The following is an 8,700-nucleotide window of genomic DNA, read 5'->3' as shown; positions in this document are numbered from 1 at the left end:
ACTGGGTGGAGGGCTGTGGGGACCATGGTGTCATGGTTTGAATTATGTCTCCCTAAAAATGTGTGTATCAATTTGGCTGGGCCATGATTCCCAGAATTGTGTGGTTGGCCTCCATTTTGTGATTGTAATTTTATGTTAAAGAGGATTAGGGTGGGATTGTTATACCACCCTAACCCAGGTGACATCTCTGATCCAATGTAAAGGGATTTTCCGTGGAGTGTGGCCTGTACCACCTTTTATCTCTTGAAAGAGATAAAAGGAAAGGGAATCAAGTGGAGAGTCAAGGACCTCATACCATCAAGCAAGCAGTGCTGGGAGCAGAGCGCGTCCTTTGGACCAGGGTCCCTGCACCGAAAAGCTCCTTGTCTCGGAGAACTTTGATGAGAAGGCCGCAAGAGAGAGAAAGCCTTCCCCTGGAGCTGGCGCCCTGAATTTGGACTTTTAGTCTACTTTACTGTGAAGAAATGAATTTCTCTTTGTTAAAGCCATCCACTCGTGGTATTTCTGTTAGAGCAGCACTAGATGACTAAGACAATGGTCTCGGGGAACATCTAGCTCAATTGGCATAACACAGTTTATAAAGAAAATGTTCTACATTCTACCTTGGTAAGTAGCTTTTGGGGTCTTAAAAGCCTGTGAACAGCCATCTAAGATACTCCACTGGTCTCACCACTTCAGGAGCAAGGGAGAATGAAGAAAACAAGATATAAAGAAAAGATTAGTCCAAAAGACTAATGGACCACAACTACCAATGCCTCCACCAGCCTGAGTCCAGTACAACTAGATAGTGCCCGGCTACCACCACTGACTGCTCTGACCTGGTTCACAACAAAGGGTCTGGGACAGAAATGGAGAAAAATGTAGAACAAAATTCTAACTCACAAAAAAAGACCAGACTTACTGGCCTTACAGAGACTGGAGAAACTCTGAGAGTATGGCCCCTGGACACCCTTTTAGCTCAGTAATGTTGTCACTCCCGAGGTTCAACGTTCAGCCAAAGATTAGACAGCCCCATAAAACAAAACGAGACTAATGGGGCACAACACTCCAGGGACAAGGACTAGAAGGCAGGAGGGGAAAGGAAATCTGGTAATAGGGAACCGAAGGTTGAAAAGGGACAGTGTTGACATGTCTTGGGGTTGTTAACCATTGTCATAAATCAGTATGTGTACTAACTGTTAAATGAGAAAGTATTTGTTCTGTAAATCTTTATCTAAAGTACAGTAAAATTTTTTTAACATAAAAAAAGAACATTAAATGATAATATATATGTAAGGATAAGAGACCAGAAAAAATATAAAGGGTAGAAAGTCAGATAAAGGAAAAACAAATCCTATTTACAGGCCACAGAGAACCTGGTAATTGTTTTTTCTTGTAGCCAAATCCAAAAGAGAAGACATTATCAATAACACTGTTTATACCATCAGAAAGTCTCATTCCTGTTCCTATGGGCTGTTACCTGAGTTGTAGTTCTAAGCCTCTTGAGAATATAAGCCACCTCGTTTGTGATAAACTTTATTGAGTTGTCTAATTCTCAAAAGTTATTGTTAATCTTCTGGATTTCTGATTGCTCTCTCTCTGTGGATTCTTGCAGCCTGTTAAATTTGTCATTTTGCTCTTGTCTACTCTTAAATTCCTCTATTCCTTGGTCTGCATTTGCCTAATTTCCTTCTTGATCTCTTGAAGAGTTCTGAATGTTAATCTTTTGTATTCTGCGTATGGTAATTCCAAGAAATTTTCTTCCTCTAGAAAATTTCAGATTCTTTATTTTGGGAGCTTGCTGAAGCCATCATGGTCTGCCTCTTTATGTGATTTGATATTGACTATTATCCCTGAGACATCAATAAAGTTATTATATTTATTTTATGTTTGCTTACTGTGTCGTACCTTCTTGTTTTGATATGCCCAAATAGGCTGCTTGTGTGAGCTAGCCCGATCACTGGTGCCCCTGAAGCTCCAATGTCCCGCCACCAGGTGGCCAGACCTGCCACTAAGTATGTAAGACCAGGAGTCCACCCACTCCTCCTGTATGGATTCAGCTCAGGTGTCCAGGTAGTCAGCCAGCAAGTGTGTGGTACAGGCTCTCACCTACAGTCCTAGACAGGCCTGGGTGATTGGTATAGGCACAGGCATCCGGGTGCAGCAGGGGGTCACACACTGAGCAAGGCAGGGGGGTGACGGCTGCCCCCAAGTGTCCAGGAGGAAAGCATGTCCCTGTTCCCTAGATCATGTAGGTGAGTGGGTTTTGCAGCCAGACTATGAGCAGCCAGTGATGTTGGCTGTAAGGACTGGGGAACATCTGTTATTCTTGGGCCCCTGTCACAGGTGGCTAGATGGCATGGGTGGAGCCACGAGTCCTCAGGCCCCTGATCTGGGTAGGTGAAGACCCTGCTTAATGTGCAGAGCAGTGTCAAATGTCACGAACCTGCCACTTCACAGCTGAAACTGTAGAAGTTAGACTTCCGGTATATACCCTGTTGTATTGTGGTAACGAGGGCCTGTGCTGTTGAAATGGGCCCACACAAGTCTATTCACGGGGAAAGGCACTCAAAGTCTGTGGATCCCTTATACCTGTGCCTAGACAAAGGAGCTGTGCCTACCCTGAATTCCTGGCTTAGGGGAGCCAGCAGATTATTTTTTCCCATTTGTTATTTTGTTCACTCTCCAAGGCTGCGAGAATGGCTCAGGGGACTCTGCAGTTGCTGAAGCTGTCCTGGACCCAGCGTAGAGCAAGGAGGTAAATGGGAGAGAGGTTTTCCCTAAGGCAGGTGTTTTTGATCTGCGCATTAGGCCAAACGTAAGTACTTACCTTTCGTGGATCAAGGGCTGCTTCTCACTGGTTCTGGATGGCCAAGTAGACTCTCTACTGCTGGATATCTCCAGATGTGGAAAACTCTCCCGAGCGCCACTGCTTGCCTGCCTCACCACGCACCACAAGATGATCCAGCCTGAAAGGCTCAAGTTCTCGCCGGGTCAGGTCTGGCAACTCCTCACTACATCCAAACTGTCTCTCCCTCCCCATGTCACTCAGTCTGATTCCTCAACTTTGCCTTTGATATTCAAGGCTCCTAGATTGTCATATATAATCAATTCACTTATTTTTTCGGGTCTTTGTTGTAAGAGGGACCACCAGAAGCATCTGACTTCTCTGCCATCTTGGCCCCACCTCCTCATTTATGATAAACTTTAGCCAAATGAATGACATCACTGCTAGCATTAAGCCTGTTTACTTCTGGGTTACTTGAACATGGGTCTTTTTTTTAAACTCATGTTTTCTTGGGACTCATACATCAGTTCAGGCTTTGTTGTGAGAAAGATGTAATCAGACTTTTGGTATATGTGCCTCTAAGGGGCACCTGTTCATAGTAAGAGAGAGAAGGTTAGCCTCATAGTAAAGATACCAGTTCCAGTTGCCATCAAGTCGATTCTGACTCATGGCAACCCCATGCCCTCTCAGAGTGGAACTGTGCTTCATGGAGTGGAGTTTTCAATGGCTGAGTTTTTGGAAGTAGATCACCAAGCCTTTCTTCCGAATTGCCTCTGGGTGAACTCAAACCTCCAACCTTTCAGTTTACAGTCGAGCACATTCAACACTGGAAATTCAAGCTCATCTAGGGTGTATCCTAGTTTTGACACTTAATGGCTCTCCTACCCTGTGCAAAATACTTTATCTTCCCTTATTCCATGTCTGTAAATGTGGATGATACCATCTCTCTCATAAAGTTAGTGTGAGAATTAAAAACAGTTATTTACAAAGCGTTGAGAACAATATTTAGAACAGGGTGTTTAGTGTATGCTCTTATTGTTCTAATTATTACCAGGGCTCTTGAAGACAGTTTCTCATTTTTCTGTCCAGGGCATCAAAGACATTCCTCCTCCAGCCACAGGGCGTTTGCAAACAGTTGTAACTGCCTGGAAAACTGTTCCTTCTCCAATCACATCATATCATACTTTCTCTTTCTTCCTCTCCAACTAGATAACTCTTACTCAGCTGTTGGAACTCAGCTCAAATTTGGTTTTCTCAGGGCTGATCCCCAAATTAGATCAGCTACCGCATACCTCTCTTGGTAACAGTTTTATATATATTTGTATGATTATTTGATTTGTGTAATTATTTTCTTCACTAGGCTATATTAATTTTTATCGTGGCGGAGCTTGAATCTCTTTATGCCCATTGCTGCATTACTATATTCTTAGCACTTAGCATCATGCCTGGTATATAGCAGGTGCCTAATAAATCTTGGTGGAATGAATTTATTTAGCTTAGGGTTAACATACGTAGCAAATCCAGGTGCTGCCTGTAGAATTTAGTGCCATAGTGTGAGTTCTATCAATGCTGCAATGAAGTGGTGAGGCCTAGACAAGTCCTTTAACCAGTTTGGACCTGTAAAAATATAGATCACAGCTGTAGAACCCCACCTTGATACAATGCTTGATTCTCGTTTAATTTTTAATATATTTAAACATTTAATAAACTGTGATTCTAAAAAAACAAACCTCAAACTGTATGTTGTATACCAACCTTGAATGCACTAGGAAATGCCAGCCTGCTAATTTGTACACATTTTTGTATGGGATGCCATTTAATTTGAATATCCTACTGAAATTGCAAGGCAAGCTCTTTGCAATAACTGTTATCATTTACAACTACTTGTCTTAGGAAATGTAGATTTTCTCTATTCTTTGGGACCAAAACAAAAGGGAAAATTAGTAAGATATTGCATTCATAAATTTTATTTTGTATTCACTGAAACAACCTTTTTGTTGTTGCTGCTTAACTTTATAAGTTGATATTACATAGTTAAACTTATAAAAATATGCTTACTTATAAAAAAATCTAGTTTATATCTGTTATATATTGGCATCATAAATATACTTTCTGTTGGAGGAAGGATTTCACTGGTATAATTTTTTTTTTCTTAAAAGCACATCCTAGATGATACCTATGATCCCTTCAAATTTTAATGTTCTATGATCCTTTAACAATAAATTGTCTTCAACTTTTTATCATATTCAGTCAAACGTGAAGGTGAAAATGATTTATAAGTTAACACAAACACCTCCCCTAAAGCCCACAGCTGCTAGGAAGGCAGGACCAGTGAGCAGGAGCAGACATGGTTCTAGCTGGTGTCTGCACATCTAGTGCACGTGTGATGTCTGCACATCTAGGGGGTAGTGGCATTTATGAGTTCGGACACCTCATACTTCCCTCGAAAGTTCCAACTGACCAGTCCCTTCGATTGCTATAGGAATTACATGGTTTATTTCTGTTCCATAGATTGAGAGTTAAATGTCTGGCAAACTCTTTGTTACAGAGCACCGTAATATTAAACATCTTATTAATTTTGTTTTAAAATCCTGGCATATTGGAAATGCTAAAAGTGTGTTCCCCTGTGTCATAAATATGCAACTTAAAATTCCTCCTTTAGTCCCTGAAATAATTCATAAGCAAATATTATTGTATGCTAACAAATTTCTTTAATTGGAGGACCAAAGGCAAGTTTCTCTTCAGCCCTGCCTTAAGATGCTTCTAAACTCTTTTTTTTTCATGATTAGTATCTTTGGTTTTAGTCACCTTGGGGTAATTGCCCTTCTCCTAAGAGTTGTTTTTTGTTTTTGTTTTTTAGTATAGAATTAAGAGTTCTGACTTTGAAGTCAGACAGATCTGTGCTTAAATCTTAGCGCTAACATTAAAATATGAGTGAACTTAGGGAAATTGCTTAACCTCTCTGAGATTCAAGGAGCCCTGGTGTGCAGTGACTAAGTGCTCAGCTGCTTAACCCAAAGTTTAGCAGTTCAAACCCACCATCTGCTCCATGGGAGAAAGATGTGGCAGTCTGCTTCCATAAAGATTTATAGCCTTGGAAACCCTGTGGGGGCAGTTCTGCTCTGTCCTGTAGCATCACTATGAGTTGGAAACAACTCGATGGCAAGTTTTTTCTCTGAGACTCAGTTTCCTCTGCTGTAAATAGGCTCATTATAAGCACTTATATCATAGAGCTGTTTTGAGTATTAAATAATATAGTGCAATAAAGCTCTTGGCACAGCCCTTGGTACATAGTGAGCATTACATAATGGTGGCTTTGGCTATATGTTAGGACCAAGGTCATGATCATGATGTCATCATCAGAGGTAGTTAATTGCTTAAAAGCATCTACTAGAATTATACATTTATTTGCATTTGGAAGCATCAGTCTCTTCACATTGTTTCTCATCTTATGGGAGTCTAGCCATGGCTTCTCACATGGTGGGGAAGGGTTCCCTGCATGCAATAAGAGAGAGCAGCCCCAATGCACAAATACTTTTCAAGTCTCTGCTTACATCACCTTTGTTGATGTCCCATTGGCCAAAGCAAGTCACATGGCTAAGCCCAGATTCAAGGAGAAGAGAAATGGACTCTTGGTCTAGAGGAAGGAGGCTGCCAAATATGGTGGCCATTTTTTTTATTCCACCACAAACACTAAGCAATAAATAAACTCCAATAATCTTGAAGAAAGGAACTAATCTTCTTTATGTTGATACTAAGGGTATGTTTAAACACTTAATGATTTCTAAGCCCTGAGAGTTGGCTTAGATAGGCATTCTTATTCCCTTTATAGGTAAAAATAACTGACATTCAAGGAGTTTAAGTGATGTGCCTAAGGGTACATAATAAATCAGCTTTGACTAGATATGAAGTCTTCTCATTGAAGTAATGGCTGTTCCTAAGTACCAGACTCTGCTTATTAAAATTACCCTCCTTTTAAATCTGTGACAATTTGGCACCACTACTTTTTTTTTTTTTTTTTAATGATTCTGTGGCCATTAGCTTGCCAATGAGCTTGATCCCTGTGCTGTTCAATACTTAAGACACAGTAATGATTCATTTACAGAATAGAAGAAGTCTTTTCCCTTAATACCTTTCAAGTCTAATTCTAGCCATAAGTGTTGTTCTCTTTGTCTTTTTGAAAGCATCTTAACTCATCTCTTTTAATGAGCCATATTGTGAGAGGGTGGCCTGTATGTGACATGGTTAAGTGAGTTTTTGTAGCACTGGTAAGTGCTTCCGTTTCAGTTTCACTGAATAACCTACTGCCATCATTGCCCTATACTAGAAATCAGAATGAATAGTAGCCCCAGAGGCCTGATAAATTGCATGCTTACTCTCAAGACCATGGAAGATTCTATAGGTTCTGTATTACAGCTACATAATTATGACCCATAATGATTCCATAATTGTGTTGAGGAACAGTGCCATTTAAATCCCAAATTCAGATTACTTAAATGCCTACTCTTCTATATTTTATAAAGTTTATTTTTTTCATTGAGAAGATTAATAATCATGCTTATTTTATTACTTTTTATAACTCCCACATACCTCATTTAATTATCACAAAAATCTGAGACATATAATAATACTATTATAATATCTGTATCTCATTTTAGGTGAGAAAACCTAGGCTCCAAAAAGATAGGTTACTCTCCCAAGATCTTGTAGCCGGAAAGGGGTGGAGCCCAAACTCAACATGCACCCCACCTGCCCCCCTTCATCCTTCTGTTCCTAAACTCAGTGCATACAATTTCCTCATCACCATGTTGCCTCAGTTTACCTTTGCAGAATGATGGAAAATGCGCTGACTTCATTCTGACTTCTAATTGTATTTATTTTGGATTTAATTATACTAAATTACACTGTTATTTAACTGTTTCATAAGTTCTTATTTTGTTAATGATATGGTAAGCTTTTTTTAGGCAGTTTTTTCCCCTCTCTAATTCTCCCACGTCACCAAGCATGCTTTTGGTAACAGGCAGGCAGTGAATACTTGTGGAGGCCACCTGAATTCCCACTAAGAATGACTAAAGCTGAGACTGGCTGCATTTGGAGAGTGATCGGTGTCTATTACCTCACGTGGCTGCCTCTTTAAGCAGCTGTGAGTGCCGTCCTGCTCACAGAAACCCTTAGGTTTGTTTTCTCCCCTTCTATTTAGGCTTCCCCAGAGTACATTCGCTCATATTCTACATCCATCCAGAATTACTTGACCCTATGTGGTGAGTTTAAAATAGCAATATGCACCATAGTAAGACATCTGAGGTACACTGCAGGGACCCCTCAACGAGTGTGAACCTGGCAGTTGTAGGTCTGTGAAGGTCAGTCTCTTCTTAGGCCTGTGGGGAAGGTGTGGACACTTTCTGAGAGATGCAGGGAAGAGTACATTGGTGGGCAGTGTGCCATCCCTCTGCCCCCCAGTCACATCCTAGCCCCTCACCCACTCCACTCCCTTCCTCACTGTTAGGGCCATGTGCTTCCCCTTAGCTCAGCATCCCAAATCATGAGTTCTATTATGAGATGGTTACCTGGTCTTTGACTTAGGTAAGCCATGTAATATGTAACATGTTTTAATTCCCCTATGTTTGCAAATCTCCATTGTTTTTTTACTTAGAATTATTTCTGTGTGATCAGCAAATGTCAGCATTTCACCGCTCTCCTCATCCTATTTTTAACAGTTTCTCGTAAGCATCACCATGCTGCCCTCAGTGGTTGGGCCCTTTGCAGGTATTCATTCTTTTATTCAATTTATTCACACCAATTTGCTTGATGCTAGGGATGTAATAAGAAACAAAAGCAGGCAGGACTCCTGTGTTAATGGTTGTTGTGGACTGATAGGGAAGAGAGACTTTAATCAAATCATCAGATATATGTAGATTTCAATTCTGATAGGT

General features: G+C 40.7%; 1 protein-coding gene across 12 annotated transcripts in view; it reads left to right on the top strand.

The window, feature by feature from the left end:
* TNIK (TRAF2 and NCK interacting kinase) overlaps positions 1–8,700 on the top strand; it is a 469,288-nt gene that overhangs the window by 295,030 nt on the left and 165,558 nt on the right. The window contains exon 1 of one of the 12 annotated variants that reach the window (XM_023737922.1): positions 5,848–8,533. The exons of the other annotated variants lie outside the window; for them this stretch is intronic. The gene's annotated coding sequence lies outside the window, so the exon portion shown is untranslated. Of the gene's footprint in view, positions 1–5,847; positions 8,534–8,700 lie in introns of those variants that run through there. 12 annotated transcript variants of the gene reach the window in all.

The sequence above is a fragment of the Trichechus manatus genome, unplaced genomic scaffold (assembly GCF_000243295.1).
Source record: "Trichechus manatus latirostris isolate Lorelei unplaced genomic scaffold, TriManLat1.0 scaffold00110, whole genome shotgun sequence".
NCBI lineage: Eukaryota > Metazoa > Chordata > Mammalia > Sirenia > Trichechidae > Trichechus > Trichechus manatus.
The sequence above is the reverse complement of the archived record's forward strand: the minus strand, read 5'-3'. Positions and strand labels throughout refer to the sequence as shown.